Source organism: Elephas maximus, chromosome X (genome assembly GCF_024166365.1).
Source record: "Elephas maximus indicus isolate mEleMax1 chromosome X, mEleMax1 primary haplotype, whole genome shotgun sequence".
Taxonomy (NCBI): domain Eukaryota; kingdom Metazoa; phylum Chordata; class Mammalia; order Proboscidea; family Elephantidae; genus Elephas; species Elephas maximus.
Window position 1 is genome coordinate 147183707 of NC_064846.1, and position 16929 is coordinate 147200635.

Here is a 16929-nt window from a genome sequence, read left to right on the forward strand (position 1 = left end):
GCCAGGACTGTCTGAGATCTCTCAGGGGAAATTGCAAGGCCAGGACACTTGGGGACCACAGTCTTCTCGAGGGGGCCAGCCATCATCTTCATTCAGAGTCATCTCTTAGGTATCTATCAGAGGCTGAGTGTCCTCGCTTTACTGGCTTGGAGAGTGTCCTTTGGCCAACGTCTCAGGTCCCTGAGAAATCTGAAGAATAAGTGAGGGCACTACCTGGGGCTCTCTAGGTCTGAGAGCAAGCCCTGTAGTTACTTTGTGTGATCTGTAAATTCTGGTGTTTTTCTTCTCTGTTTTCATTCACTGGGGTCCTCTTCTTGGCTCCTCTTTGGTTAACTGCTTCCTGAGAAATGCAACATCCTTGCAAACTTGAGTAATTTTGCTATTGCAAATCTCGCAGATTGGGTCCCTGTCCCAGAGGGAGAAGTGGTATGAGTGGGGAAGCTGCAGCCAAAGATAGGAAGCCCAACACAGGTGGTGGGCTGTCGGAAAAACAAGCTGATCTAATCTTTCTCTCCTTCAGCCACACCTGGAGGTGCATGTAACCTTGGTTCTAATAGATCTACTTTCTACAGGCAGGGGCTCTCCAGGATGATTTTATGAGCCCCAGATCTTTTCAGGTTATCTGGCCTTGCATTTGTCGATGATTACATTGTCACTGAATATTTTCTTATCCTTTCCTTATTCATACCTCTCACTTATTTTAGTATTCACAGAGCACTGGCTATACAGTCCAACTCAATGCTCTGGGCACAGCGTTATTTTCTTACCTGAGAAACTTTTTGTAGTGGGGAGAAAAGCAGTGAATTAAGAGACACACGTAAGCCTCTGGCTGGGAGGAGTGGAACAAGCTAGGCTCCAGAAGGATTCAGACCAGGGGCCTAATCTAGCTCGGTCATATACTAGACTTGCAAACACATTACAAACTCTCTGAGCTTCAGGTTCCTCTGTGAAGTGGCATTGATAAGCCCTGTCTTCTAGGGCAGGTGCATTGTGTGCAAGGCATGAAACCAAACAGAAAACCAAACCCAGTTCCATCGAGTCGATTCCGATTCATAGCGACCCTATAGGACAGAGTAGAACTGCTCCATAGAGTTTCCAAGGAGTGCCTATTGGATTCAAACTGCCAACGCTTTGTTTAGCAGTCGTAGCACTTAAGCACTATGCCACCAGGGTTTCAAAGGTATGAAAAGCACCTGGCAAAGTGACTGTGCATATCTGGTCTTTAAAGAATGGCACTTGTTACCGTGATTATTTTCACACTACACAATACCACCCTTCTCTTGTGGATTTTTGGTTTTGTTTACTCCACGATCTGTGAGAATATGCAGCACTCTAGGACAAAGAAAACAAAATCAGAAAAAAGGCTGATTCAGAAGAAAAATGAAGTAATATTTTACATTCACTCCTTGCCGTTGAATCAATTTCAGCTAAATACAGCACCGTGTAGAACTGCCCTATAGGGTTTCCTTGGCTATAAACTTTAAAGAAAGAGATTGCCAGCTCTTTCTTCTGGGGTACCACTGGATGAATTTACGCAGCCAACATATATGTTAGTAGTCAAGGTCAAAGCATTTTATCACTGATTAGAGAGTCTCATAGTTATCTAGTGCTGTTATAACAGAAATACCACAAGTGGATGGCTTTAACAAATAGAGATTTATTTTCTCACACTTTAAAAAGGAGCCTAGAAATCTGAATTCAGGTTCTGGCTGTAGGGGAAAGCTTTAACTCTTTGATTACTGTACGGGAAGGTCCTTGTCTTTCTTCAGCTTCTATTTCTCCTTTCTTTGCAGATCTCATGTGGCGTGGCAACTCTCATTCCCCACTTCTGATTACTTGCTTGCTGAATCACCTCCTTTATATCTCAAAAGCGATTGGGCTTAAGACACCCCCCGGGGGAAAAAAGAAAGAAAACCACTGCTGTCCAGAAGATTCTGACTAACAGGGATGCAACAGGACAGAGTAGAACTGCCCCATAGGATTTCCGAGGCTGGGAATCTTTACAGGAGCTGACAGCCACATCTTTCTCCCTTGGAATTGCTGGTGGGTTGACTCAAGACACACCTTACAATCCAGTCTCTTTAACATAACAGCACACATTCCCAAATGGCATTATAACCATAGGTATAAAAAAAAAAATTTTTTTATACGGTTAGAATTTACAACACCTGTTTTGGGGGGCAGGGTTTGTAAATTCAATCCATATTAGTGAGTATATTCTTTCACGTGGGTGTGGGTAGACTGTCCCAGTTTAATGCAACACTTAGCTCCTAGAAGTGCTGTCCAGGACCAACAATTTCTCCTTCTAGCTGCCCTTCCATGTATGTCACCCCAATGTTCATTCACATCCCCACGGCCAAAAGTCTAGTCTTCACTTGCCAAATGACACTCAAGACAACCTCATTCTACTGTCCTTTCAACGGCATGGCCTCTGGCTCCCCCAGCCCAATGCAAAAGACTACTCTCAGTGGCTTCCTGACACCAAGGGAAGAGCGCCCTATTTCTCAGGAACTTCATGGACACGCTGTGCATAACACACCTAGTCAGTGTGTGTGTTCAAGTGCACTGGGACAAGAGCACAGGACACCTACCAGTCCTGCCCCAAGTGGGGATTTCTCTCTGCTTTACCCCCAATCCCAGAGTCACTGTGAAGAGCTGGTTTCCATTCCAGGCTCAGCCTTTCCAGGCTCAGACACAGCATGGGAGGGTCTTACCCTGCTCACCCCTCCCAAAGACTTATCTGGACTCCCTAACCCCAACCTCACCCCTACCTGTTCTTCTCACCCCTACCCTTCCCTACCCTGTGCTTCCTAACTTAAAATTTCTCCCACCCCTACTGAGAGATCAAAGTTTCCCAAGGCCCCAAACTGCACTCCTTCAGGGCGTTTACAGTAGAGGGAACCCTGAAGTGCTCACTCCTTTTCTACTAGTCCTGAGGTCTTGGAGTGCATCTCAACCTCCTCCTTATATTATAGCTGTTGTGAGACTCTAAAATCTATACACAGGGCTTCAACACCTTTGCCTAAAGGACCCCAGTACTAGCATGAAGCCTTCCAAAGGGCAGACGCTCAATTACTCTTTGGGGAAAATAAGAGCCGGGGAACAAGAGGTCAAATCATCATGATTTATTTTCTACAACAGCCTTGAATGAGCTGAACAAATCCAAGCACATGTATGTTTTACTTTTACCGAATGGAATAAAGGAAATCAAGAACTGACCAACATTTATGTTTATCCACCTCTATCTTGTGATCCCAACTAATTCTTGCAGATGTCTTTAATATTTCAAAGAACATCTCTATTCCGATACCAGGTTAACTAGTTCTGGATTCATCAAAATAGATTCAAAGATTTTCAATTTGTTTTAAACAATACAAAACTCTTACTCCCAAATCAAGCAATAAAACAGCAATGAATGGGTGAGGGTGAATTTAGATTCTGAATCATAATAAACCTTCAATTAAAAGGAACAACATTTGAAAAATACAAAAAACAATCAAAATCTACAAGTTACTCAAGTATAACAGGAATACATACATGTGCTCCCTCCAGCTCCATGTTGCCCCACTACTTAGAAGGTTAACAGCCATTTGCAACAACAAAGTGAAGAATCTGCATCAGACTTCACCACGGATAGGACGGCCTGCTGGACTCACCCTGACACTAGCCCTGGCCCTGGCATTAGGACCAGCCCTGGCCCATTTTCTGCCTGTGGCTTTCTCTTCCTCATCTCCCCAAGTTTCCTCATTCAGGGCTTGGAAGGCACTGGAACACGTATCCTTGCCCTTAGCCAAAAACTCCAGGACTATCGTCTTGCTGGCTTCGACCTGGGCTCTCGGGCCCCAAAGGAATTCATAGCCTGGAAGATCACTGTTGGGCACCTGCCGGTACTCCAGGTACTTTTCCTGCACCAAGTCTTTGGTGAGGAGCTTCCTGGGCTCCCCATAGATGAAGTGCTCCTTCCCATCTTAGATCCCCAGCACATTCAGGATTTCCCAGATCTCTTCCTCAGTGGCTCGGTTGCCATTCATGTAGATCACACCCAGGAGAGGCATCAGGAGCCCATTCTTAGGAAAGACCCTCTCCCATTAGCTCTTGTACACGAAGCACCTGCAGCAGAAGGGTTGGTGGATGGGGCTCTCTGAGGCCCCTGGGGAATGTGAGCAGCAGGGGATCTCTGGGGAGACCACCCAAAAGGAGGAGAGGAAGACGACGGGGACCCTTCCTCCTCAGCTGCAGTGGCCTGAACACCCTTGAAACCGTGCGCATCACCTTGGGCCTGACAACGTTTGTCACGGGCACGGAGCTTACTCTTCTGACCACATGGCCTGATGACTCTGCTCAAGGACAGCAGGCAGGAGTGTGGAAGGAGGGCAGGTGATGTGTGCCCACTGGAGGAGGGAGGCTGAGAGGGTGTGCACCCCTTCAGCAGAGAGATGCGTCTTTGGCTTTAACGATGACTGCCTCTGCAGTTTTTCCTGGAGGGCACTGCTCTAGGAACCCACAAGGCTCCTGATCTCCTGGTCAGCCTGTTCCGAAACCTCGTGGGGGCAGTTGGGGTGAGACTTAAGTGAAAGTCTGGCATCCGTGGCTGGGGCTTGCTGCGGTGACAGCAAGGGCTGGCAGTGGGCTCCTCTGTACTGGGGTCAAGGGGTCCTCCCAGTCCACATTCGTGGACATCATATCGACAGTTGCCAGGGCTTGGGCCCCTTTCTTTTGTTACTCTGATCTTGACACATCAGAGCCCCCTGGGACACTCTAGAAGGAAGGGAAGGGGCAGCCCAGCCACCATCCGTGGCAGAGTGTAGACCCCCAGTCCTGACAGTGCAGTGGGGTCCTTTCTATCCTGGGATCTTTGGAGGGCTCAGTCCCCATTTCAGGGTCCTCACTTAGCTCCATGTAGGGGCTGGGACTCCTTCCCTCTGCAGACTAGTGGCTGCAACAACAAACCAAGAATCTCCCCTAATAGCAACCCCTGGGCCTTACAAGGGCTGAAAGCAGGGTCAGGGCTAGACTCTGCCTCGTTCCCTCCATTTAAGGGTGGGTGGATCCCTCAGTTCCCTCTCAGAGTCCTCACTCTGACACCAGGCAGGTCATGGGGCCCTTCTCTCTCTTAAACTGAGTTCTACCTCCTCATAGTAAAGCCGTCATATCCCTGACACCCTTGAGGGGTAGCAATGATCTTTCTATCTGGCCACACCTGGCCATATCATGGTCTCCCAAAGTGAATTCAGTGGTAGCAGGTTCAGGCTCTATGATGAGTGGTCTCCACATGGGGTCCTCACTTCAGGTCCTAAATCTGACTCCTGGGAGGCCTTAGATTACTACCTCTGCTGAACTGAAAACACTCTCTTCAGGTCCAAACTCTCACTTCCCTGTTACCTCTGAGGAGGAACCGTGGGCCATGTCTGCCTGAGGCTTCCCAGGGCTGATAAAAAAAGGGCTGATAATAGGGAGGAATTCTGTGGGGCTCCACTGATTACCTTTGGATGGTCCCAATACACATCAGGGTCCTCGCCTTGACTCCTGACATAATCTGGAAATCCATTGTCTTCTGAGCTGAGTCTGCCAGCATCTGACCGAGTTCTTCACATTCCTAAGACCTCCGAAGTAGAGGTTGGGTTGAATCAAATCTAGCCATGGCTGTTTGGGGCCTCTGAGGGCTGGCAGCAAGGGCAGGATCTTATGGCCCTCACTGGGTAGGTGCTTCCATCATTGCTCATTCACTCTCCTCACTTTCTGTTAGAGGCTGGGACTGCTCACACTTCTAACCTGAGGTCATCCTCTTTAGGCCAAGACTCACGAGTCCCTGAGAACTCTGAAGAGTAAGTGAAGGGCTGCTCAGCCTGATAGCTCTGTCTGGCATGTTGGGGTGCCCAGTCCTCACTTATGGCTGTCATCTTGACTCCTGTTTTTAGATTAACATCTTCCTGGGAAATGCCACATCCCTGCAAACTCTTGAGCAGTTTCCCTACTGTACACCTTGCATTGAATGGGTCCCTGTCCCAGAGGACGCTGCAGCACAAGACAAGGGGCCCAGGACAGGTGGTGGGCTGCCAGAGAAAACACACGCTGATCTAGTCCATGACTTCATCAGCCAGACCTGGAATCTGTTTTGACTTCTGTCCCAAAAGGTTTACTTTCTAAAGGAAAGGGGCTGTCCAAGACGACATTGCATATGTAGATGATCATAATGTCCCCATATATTATCTTTTCTTTACTCATTTGTTTTTTTATGCTTATTACTGTGGCTGTGTATTCCAACCCAATACACTGGGCACACAATTTCTCTCTTTATGCCTTGAGATACATTTTGGAGTAGTGAGCTGTGAAGTGATTTAAGAGACATAGATCTGCCTCAGGCTGGAGTCGTGGAACACTCTGGGCTGCAGAGGGATTCCGACCAGGGGTCTAGTGCAGCCCTTTCACTGACCAGTGTGTGAAAATGAGAAAAGAGCAAGTTCTCCATCAACAACTAAGGCTGAGAAGCTGTAGCCTGTAAAACCGTCGGGATGCGTGTCATGCATGGAAAGCACCTGGTACAGGGCCTGGCGTGTCCTGGGTCTTTAAAGAATGGCAGTTATCACTAGGATTTTTTTTTTTTTACTTGGACCCCAGATGATACCACCCACCTCTCTGGGATTTTGTCTTATTTAAATCCAGGATGTGTCAGTGAATATGCAGTGCCCTAGGAAAACCACAACCAAATGAGCCAAAATGCTGTTTAGGAAGGAAAACTAGGTAATATTGTTCGTTAGGGAATATGTTACTTTATGTGTGTGTGGGCTAGACTTCCCCAGCTGGATGGAACACAAAGCTCCTAGAATTATAGTCAAGGACAACCATTCACTCTCCCAGCTGCCCTTCCAAGTCACCTGTTTTCACTGATATCACCACTACCAAAAATCTAGTTTTCACTTCGAGTTTGCCAAAGACACTCAGGATAATCTCATTCAAATGTCTGTTGAATGCAGTGGGCTCTGGCTCCCCTAGCCTAAGACAAAGTGCCAGAACAGTGGCTTCTTGACATCTAACCTCAAGGGAGTATCACCCTACTTCTCAGAATCTTCCTGGAAATAATGTGCATAACACACCCAGTCAGTGCACGTGTTCGAGTGCACCAGAACAAGAGCACAGGACACCTTTCAGTACTGTCCCTGGTGGGGATTTCTCTCTGGTTTACCCATAATACCAGGGTAACTGTGAAGAGCTGGTTTCCATTCCAGGCTCAGCCTCTGGGCGCTGAGATATATCATGGGTTAGTCTGGCTCTGCGCACCCCTGTGGAAAGCCTCATTTTACTCCACCCTCCATCCCCTCAACTCCCCCATCACATGCAAACTAATTTAACACCACCTCCACTGAGGCATCAAAGTGTCCCAAAGTTGCAAACTGCCCTGCTTCAGGACATTTACACTAGATGGCTCTCATCCCAAACCTCCCCCCTTCTCACTCTTTTTACTTGTCTTTTAGGTCTTAGAGTGTACATCACTATTTTCCTTACATGATGGCTGCTTCTAGACCCTAAACTTCTTTGGCAAAGGCTAGGTCTCCTTTTTTTTTTTTTTTTAACCATTCCAACTATTAGCACTGTGTTTTCAAAGAGCAGATGCTCAATTAATCTTGCAGGCATATGTGAACAAGTGAATAAACTAACAAACCAAACAGAAAAACCCAGTCCCGTCGAGTCGATTCCGACTCGTAGGAACTCTCTAGGACAGAGCAGAACTGCCCCAAGGAGTGGATGGTGGATTCGAACTGCCAGTCTATTGTTAGCAGCTGATCTTTTAACCACTGTGCCACCAGGGCTCCTGATTTGTTAATTTAACCTATTAAATGAGCTAAGCAAATATAGGAAACCCTGGCCGCATAGTGGTTAAGTCCTGTGGCTGCTAAGCAAAGGGTCGGCAGTTCAAATCCACTAGACACTCCGAGGAAACTCTAAGGGGCAGTTCTACTCTGTCCTATATGGTCACTATGAGTCGGAATCCACTCGACAGAAATGGGTTTGGTTTGGTAAGCAAATATAGTTACGCATGGTTCTATTTTACTTAATAGTAAACTAAAAGAGATTCAAAAATCAAAACAAATGCATTGCTTTCGAGTCGATTCCTACACATAGCAATCTTTTAGGACCTTATAGAGATTAACCAAAAAAACCAAACTCATTGCCTTCGAGTTAAAAGCTAAATATGGCCTATTGTACTTTTTTCTCTATGTCTCGTATATTTTTTTAATACTGTGTTCTTTACGTTGCAAAGAAATGCCTGTTCAAATGTCATGTTATCTTGTTTCAGATCACTAAAATGGAAGGTTCCCCCCTTTTTTTTTCACAAAACTAGCAAAACTGCTTATCTCAAACCTGAGAAACATTGCTAAATGTGTTATCCATGTCATTAATGAACTTAGATTAGAATGCTAAAAACAGCCTTCACTTGAAAGGGTTAACATTTGAAAAATAAAGAATGAACATACAGTTAAATCCCTAAGTGACCTACATAGAGCAGAAACAGAAAGGTATGAGACACTGTGTTCCCTCCTGTCCCACCCAGCCCTCCACTACATGGAACGATGACTGCCCTCTTCAACCACAAAGTGAAGAATCTGCCTCACGCTTCACTGGGCCTGGGAGGAGCTGCTGGACCTGGCACGGGAGCACGCACTGCACTGGCCATAGCAGTAGGATCAGCCCGGTCTGGAACTGTGGCTCTGGCTCTCTCTTCCTCATCTCTCAAGGCCTCTTCATACAAGGATGGGAGAGCACTTGGCACGGTATCATTGATCTTGGCCAAAAACTCCAGGATTTTCATCTTGCTGGTTTCAGCATGGGCTCTGGGACCCCAGAGAAATTCATAGCTTGGAGGATCACTGTTGGGCACCTGCCGGTACTCCAGGTACGTTAGCTTCACAAAATCTTGGGTGATGAGTTTCCTAGGATCCCCAAAGATGAAGTGTCTTTTCCCTGCAAAAATTCTCATCTTATTCAGGAATTCCCAGATTTTCTCCTCACTGGCGCAGTTGCCCTTCATGAAGATCACGCCCAGGAGAATCATCAGGACACCAGTTTTTGGCAACCCCCTGCCACGACTCAGCCTCCCATTGTTAGGGAGGTCCATTTTACTGACGAGGGCGTAGGACGGCTTGACGGAGTTGATTTCCTTTAAGTCAATGCCAAAGACCACCTCCGTGCTGAAAGAAGCTCTCCTGAGGATCTCATGAAAGCGGCTCTTGTACTTTTTGTTGACAATCTTTAGCATGTCTTCCTTAATAACGAGCTTTTTCGTTTTATATGTTTGTAACATGAGCTGCACCAGTGTATCCACCTCCTTGGTTAGAGGGTCTCTGCGGGACCTCTAAGTGGATGGTTCGTCCTGGGAGGAGCTTCGCCTTTTCTCATCTTTGTTCTTGGTACCTGCATAACATCTTGTGCATGAAGCCCCTGGAGTAGTGGGGGTGAATAGGACTCTCTGAGGCCCCTGCAGAGTGCTACATGACTTAGCACCAGGCTATCTCTGGGTAGTGCACCCAAAAGGAGGAGCAGAAGAGGAGGGGAGCTCTTCTTTTGTTGTTGCCATGGCCTGAGCACCCCTGGGATCCCTGGTCTCACCTTGTTTCTGCTGGCGTTTCTCGCGAACACAGAGATTACTCTTCTGACTGCGAGGCATGACTGGTTAGGGACACAGGCAGGAGGAGTGTGAGCAGGACAACAGGTGAAGTAGGCCCCCTGGAAGAGGGAGGAGAGACAGTGTTAGCACCATAACTAGGGAGATACTACTTAGGCTTTAAGAAGGCACCCGCTGCAGGTTTACTTGAAAGCAGTAACCTAGAAACTTATAGGGCTCCTGTACTCCTGGTCAGCCTGTCCCCTGAGAGCCCTGGGGGAGAAATTAGAGTCTGCCTGAGGCTGCATCCTGCCAGCCTTGCCTGGGGCTTACTGGAGCTGAGAGCAGGAATTGGCTGGTCTAGACTCTGTGGGAACTCCTCTGTTCTGGGGTAGATGGCCCACTCAGTTTACATTCAAGACCACTGTGTCAGCTGTTGGCAGGGCCTTCACCATTGCCCCCCTCCCTCAGTGATGCTCTAAATTCGACACATTGAACCAATGTCCCCATCTCCCTGGGACCACCTAAGGTTAAGTGAAGTAGCACCCTGTCAGGGGACACTGAGTGCTGATTGCTCCGTTGGGCCCTTTCTGTCTTGAGTTCCTTGGAGACCTCAATAGTCATTCAGAGTCCTTACCCTGGATCTAAGTAGGGCCTGAGAGCCCCACCTTTGTCTATAGTTAAGGCCTGGGACACCTGCCTCTGCTGATCTGAGGCCCCTCCCCTCAAATCAAGGCTCTTACCAACCTGACAGCAGCGAAAAGAAAGTAGGGTTCACACACACCTCCAAGGCCTGCAAGCGGAAACTGCCTGCCGCTTCCACTTTTCTGTGGTGAGTGATACCATCAGTCCTCATACAGGGTCCTCACTGTAACTCCTGTTAGGTCTCCTCCCTCTGTAGAATTGGGGCTGCTCCATTACACAATGGTCCATACCTCCTTACCCCTCCTCCAGGAGGAAATGAAGGGGCGCCTCAGGCTGACACTGATTCGAGAGTTTCCCATGGCTGAGAAAAGAGTGCATACTCAGTTATGGGGTGCCTGGTTCCCTCAGACCTCTTACTGGATTTTTATACTGACTCCTGTTAAGGACTAGGTGAACCTCCATTGCAGAATCAGGCAGCCCCCATTAGACTAAGGTCCTCATACCTCTGAGATCTTTCAAGTAGAAGTCTGGCTGAAACTGCATGGAGCCTCCCAGGGCAACATTAGGGGCGGGACTTTGTGGTGCTCCTTGTTTGCATCTCATTTGTCCTCACAGTCTTCAACTTGACTCTCGTTAAGCCCAAGACTCCTCCCTCTGCAGACCTGGAACCCACATCCCAAGACCTGACCCTCAAATCCCTGAGACTTTCCAGGCAGAAGTTAGCCAGCTAGCTGTGGTGGCGTCTCCCAGGGCCAACAGCAGAAGCGGGACCTTGAGACAGGGGGTGGGGCGGACGCTTTGCTCTGGGGTGGGTGATCATCTCAGTTCCTACACAGAGTCCTTCCTCACCTTGACTTCTGACCAATCCTGGACCTACTCCCTCTGGGGTCAGAAGCCTAGCCCCGTAGACAAAGGAAGTAACATTCCTGGACTTCTGTCGCAGAAGGCAGGCTGTCAAAATATGTCAGATATGGCCAAAGCTGTTCGGGAGCCTCCAACGGCCAAGGCTGTTGGGGAACCTTCGACTGGACAGCAAAGCTGGGGCTCTATCAGACTGCACTGTTGTGGAGTGGATGGTCCCTTAGTGCTTACTCAGGGTCCTCATCTTGATAGCTATCAGAGCCTGGGATTCTTGCCTATAAACCTGAGTCACAGGCTGAGAACAAGAACCTCACCTCGAGGAGACCCTAGAGGGGGAGCTCAGAGTGTGCCTCACGCTACCCCTGCCTGGGGCCTCAGAGGAGTGCTGGCTGGGTCGGCGCTCTGGGCAGACCCCCTTTTGGGGGTAGGTTGCCCCATTAGGACTCAGCTCCCACACTCTATTCCAGTTAGGAACAAGATTCCTCCCTCTGTAGAAATGGGGCCGCCCCCTTTGGACCAAGGCCGTACCTCCCTGATACCCTTAATGCCGAAATGAGGGGGCACTTCAGGCTGAATACTGCCTGGTGTCTCCATGTCCTCAAAACAGGGGCTGAGTTCTGTGAGGTCCTGTTCTACTTACTATTGGTGATCCCTTCCTTATATTCAGGGTCTCACCTTGACTCCTATTAGTGTTTTTCTTGCTCTTCTGCCTCTGAAGACCTGGGGCAGTCTCCCCTACACCTAGGTCCTCTCTTCCCTCTCTCCAGGAGGAAATAAGGGGGCTCCTTTACCTGATAATTCAGTCATTGTCCCTCAGGGCTGAAGTTGTAGGGGTGGAGTGGGGGTTTCGGACTCTCAACTCTTCAGCGCTGGGTGGTTCTTTCATTCTTTATTCAGAGTTCTCAGCTTGATACCTGACTTGTCATGGGACTCCATTCTCTGTTGACCTGAGGCTGCTCCCCTCAGATCAGGGTCCTTGCTGACTTGGGGTCCCTGAGCTATATTCAGATAGGACTTTCTGGAGTTGCAGGAACTGACAGCTAGGGCGGAACTCTATGGGACCCCACTGTTTTGGCCGGGTCCTTCCATCATCCTCAGTCAGGACCAACACCTTGATGTCTATCAGAGGCTCAGACTTCTGTACCTACTGACTTGAGGTGCCCTTCTTAGGCCAAGGCTCTCAGGTCCCTGAGAACTCTCAAGGATAACTGAGGGGATGCTCAGCCTGGCAGCCCAGACTGGGGCTTTCTAGGTTAGAGAGCACGGTATGGATTGAATTACGTCCCCCACAAATTGTGTGTATCAATTTGTCTGGGCCATGATTCCCAGTATTGTGTGGCTGTCCTCCATTTTGTGATTGTAATTTCTTTTTAAGGAGGATTTGGTTGGATTGTAACACCCTTAACCAGGTCATAGCTGTGATCCAATATAAAGGGAGTTTCCCTGGGGTGTGGCCTACACCACCTTTTACCTCTCAAGAGATAAAAAGGAAAGGGAAGCAAACAGAGAGGGGAGACCTCATAGCACCAAGAAAGCAGTGCTGGGAGCAGAATGTGTCCTTTGAACTGGGGTCCCTGGGCAGAGAAGCTCCTATTCTGGGGGAAGATTGATGAGAAGGTTGACAGAGAAGGAAAGCCTTCCCCTGGCCTGACACCCTCAATTTGGACTTTTAGCCTACTTTACTGTGAAGAAATAAATTTCTTTTTCTTGAATCCATCCACTTGTGGTATTTCTGTTATAGCAACACTAGATGACTAAGTTAGAGTAGGTGTCAGTCAGTCTCTAGGTGACTCCTAAACTCTAGTGTGTTGGTTTCCCCAGTCTGCCTACATGGGGGTCTCTATTTTGGCTCTTGAATCTTGGATTAAAAACTCGAGCAGTTTTTAATCAAAGAATGGGTGCCTGTCCCAGGAGTCATGTGAGATGAGGAAGCTGCAGCACAAGGCAGGAGGCCCAGGACAGGTGGTCTATGCTGTCAGAGAAAATAAAAATCTCAGCTAGCCCTTCTTTTCATCAGCCACACTTAGAATGTCATGTGATTTGTGTTCTAATAGATATATTTTCTCCAGGCAGGGGCTCCCCAGGATGGTTTTGTGAGCCCCTCATCTTCTCAGGTCATCTGGCATTGCACGTATAGATGTCGCCAGATATTCTCTTTCTTTTCCTTATTACTGTTGTTCTTGTTAGGTGCTGTCCAGTCTTCTAGGGCTGGTGTATTCTGTGAAATGCATGGAAAAAAAAAAAGCACCTGGCAAATATTGGGTCTTTAAATAATTCCAGCTCTTACTTTATTTTGACACAACACAGTACCACCCTCCTCTCTGAGAATGTTTTGTTTTCTCCAGGAAATATCGGAGAATATGCAGTGCTCTAGGACAAAGAAAAAAAAAACAGAAATCAGAAAAAATCATTGCTTCGAAAGAAAAACTGTATTTTATATTACGTCCTTCCCTTTGAGTTTATCTTGGCTCAATGCGACTCCATGTGTTAGAGAGTAGAACTGCACCCGTAGGGATTTCGTGGTGGGAGTCTTTACAAAAAAGTATTGCCTGGCCTTTCTTTTGAGGTGCCCTGTGTGGGTTTTCACTTCCAACCTTCAGGTTAGTAATCAAGGGGAAACCTTTCTGTCACCCATCAGGTAGTGCCTAACTTATCCCTTCCTGCTATAAGAAAAATGGCACTAGTGTGTGGCTTTAACACACAAATTTATTTTCTCACAGCTTAGGAGGCTAGAAGTCTGATTCCAGGGCACCTGCTCTAGGGGAAGGTTTCCTCTGTCTGTTGGCTCTGGGGGAAGGTTCTTGTCTTTGTTCAGCTTCCGTTTCTTGGTTCCTTGGAAATCTCCTGTAGTGTGGAACCAATCTTCCCCTATCTGTTCTTACTTGCTTCAGTGCTTGATCAATCTGCTCTTTTATAGCTCCACAGAGATTGACTTAGTAACCTCCACCAATATATAAATGAAAGCCCTGCAAAAACAGTAAACCCACGGCCACTGGTTTGATTCCGACCCTATAGGACCAAGCAGAACTGCCCGAATTTCCAAGGCTGCAATCCTTATGGAGAAAGAGGGCCACATCTCTTTACAGTGGAGCCACTGGTGGGTTGACTTAAGACACTTCCTACGCTAATACTGTGCCTGTAACATGAGAAAGAAAGGCAATTCCCAAATGGTATTATAACAACAGGAATTGGATTAGCAATTAAAACAAATTTTTGGGGTGGGGGGAAGGACAATTCAATGCATATTAGGCAGCATGATATTTAATGTGCGCATGGAGCAGAGTGCCTCAGTTCAATGCAACAGAAAACTCCTAGAATTATTGTGAAGGACCAGCAACTCACCCTCCCGACCAAGATCAAGAAGGGGAGAGTGTTGACATGTTGTGGGGTTGGCAACCAATGTCAGAGAACAATATGTGTATTCATTGTTTAATAAGAAACTAGTTTCCTTTGTAAATCTGCATCTAACATACAATAAAGAAATAAAATTTTTGTTCCCTGATACATTAGGACAGATACTAATGGACAAGATATTAAGGAAAGTGTAAGTGGCAAGGAAGTGGAGTCAGGTTAAAGATTTTTTATTTTGGATCAAAGTAAAGAGAGGCCTGCCAAGATGGACGAGTAGTCAGACGCTTCCGGTAATCTCTCTTGTAAAAAAGACCCAAAAAACAAGTGAAATGTTATAACCAGCTAGAAGCCCTGAATATCAAAGGCAAAGTTAGAAAACGAACTGAGAAGCAGGGGGAGGAAGAGACGGTTCAGAAGCGGAGAGGAGTTACCGGACTTGAATCGCCGGGAGAACTCAGGCAATATTCCCAGGAGTGACTGCAACAGGCTAGTACTAGTGTTCAGCTGCTGTTTCTGCAGGGAAGTGCAGCCAGCCTACTCGGACCTCGGGAACCAGAGAAGGATGGCACTCTGGGTAAAAGATAAATGCTTCCGAATGCCTTACCACGCCCCTGCCCCCAAGCCAGCTTCAACAGCTGTTGATTACCCCCGGCCTTAGATAGGCCCCGTTGAGTGCCTAGAGCCATCTTTCTGGCCAAGGAGAAGGAATAAATTCACAGCTGGGGAAAAAGATAATTTGCCAGCTCCACTAATCTGGGGAGCTCAGGACAGAACCGGCTCCTGTCCAGGCATAAATGTTCCGTGGACTTTGAGTACCTTTCCCTCCTGCATGGACTTGTGTGGGCCTATTTCCAGAGAACAGGCCCTTGTTGGCACACTATAACTGTTTTGGCTGTGCCGTGAAGAGGTGGGCCGTTGATGGTTGACAGTGCTTTGCCTATTAAACAGGGTCCTCACCTACCCACACCAGGGACCTAAGGACTGGTGGCTCCACTCAGGTCACCCAGCCTCCTGCGACGGGGTCCAAGGATAACTGGTACCTCCTCATCCTTACTACCATAATCTTTGGGTACCCATGGTCTGTCTGCAAAACCCACTCACCTGTACGCTCTAGGGAGGAGGGATGCGCTTTCATGAGAGATACTTGTGGGATGATTCTCAGCCCCCTGCCTTGTACAGAGCATGCCCTCCTGCTACAAAGAGATACCGGTCCTACACCAATCACCCCTGCCCCTCTAAGACTCTAGGACAGAGCCTGTATCACACACTTAACTACCTGGACATCTGAGCTGAATCCATACAAGAAAAGTGAATGGACTCCTAGACTGATACACCTGATAACAGCTCTAGCCATCTGGGAACAGGACGTCAGAGCTTCAAAGGTGAAACAATCAAGCTAGTTCACTCAAGCAACCCATGTGGTTCTATCAAAACAAAACAAAACAAGAAGCTAGGATACAGTAAGTAAACATAAAATAAACTAATAAAATAACTTATAGATGTCTCGGAGACAATAGTCAATATCAAATCACATAAAGAAAAAGACCATGATCACCATAATAAGCTCTCAAAACTACGAATCCAGGGATCTTCTAGATGAAAGTGCCTTCCTGGAATTTCCAGAGGCAGAATACAAAAGATTAATATACAGAACCCTTCAAGACATCAGGAAGGAAATGAGGCAATGTGCAGAACAAGCCAAGGAACACACAGATAAAGCAACTGAAGAAATTAGAAAGATTATTTGGGAACATAATGAAAAGTTTAATAGGCTAGGAAAATCCATAGACGGACAGCAATCAGAAATTCAGAAGGTTAACAACAAAATACAGAACTAGACAACTCAATAGAAAGTCAGAGGATCAGAATTGAGCAAGTAGAGGCTAGAATTTCTGAACTCAAATGTAAATCACTTTGCAGTAATATATTTGAAGAACAATCAGATAAAAGATTAAAAAAAAAAGAAGAAACCTTAAGAATCATGTGGGACTCTATCAAGAGAAATAATCTACGAATGATTGGTGTACCAGAACACGGAGGGATAACAGAAAACACAGAGAGAATTGTTGAAGATTTGTTGGCAAAAAACTTCCCTGATATTGTGAATGATGAGAAGGTATCTATGCAAGTTGCTCATCAAACTCCACATGACGTAGATTTTAAAAGAAAGCCACCAAGGTATATTATAATCAAACTTGCCAAAAAGAAAAATAAAGAGAGAATTTTAAGAGCAGCTAGGGATAAACGAAAAGTCACCTACACAGGAGAGTCAATAAGAATAAACTCAGAATACTCGGCAGAAAACGTGCCGGCAAGAAGGCAATAGGATGACTTACATGAAGCATTGAAGGAAAACAATTGCCAGCCAAGAATCAGATATTCAGCAAAACTGTCTCTCACATATGAAGTCAAACTTAGAACATTTCCAAATAAACACATGTTTAGGGAATTCATCAAACTCAAACTGAAAC

General features: G+C 46.9%; 1 pseudogene; it reads right to left on the reverse strand.

The window, feature by feature from the left end:
- Positions 1-8433: 8433 nt before the first annotated feature.
- Positions 8434-10462, reverse strand: LOC126069090 (melanoma-associated antigen B3-like; annotated as a pseudogene).
- Between the last annotated feature and the right edge of the window lie 6467 nt (positions 10463-16929).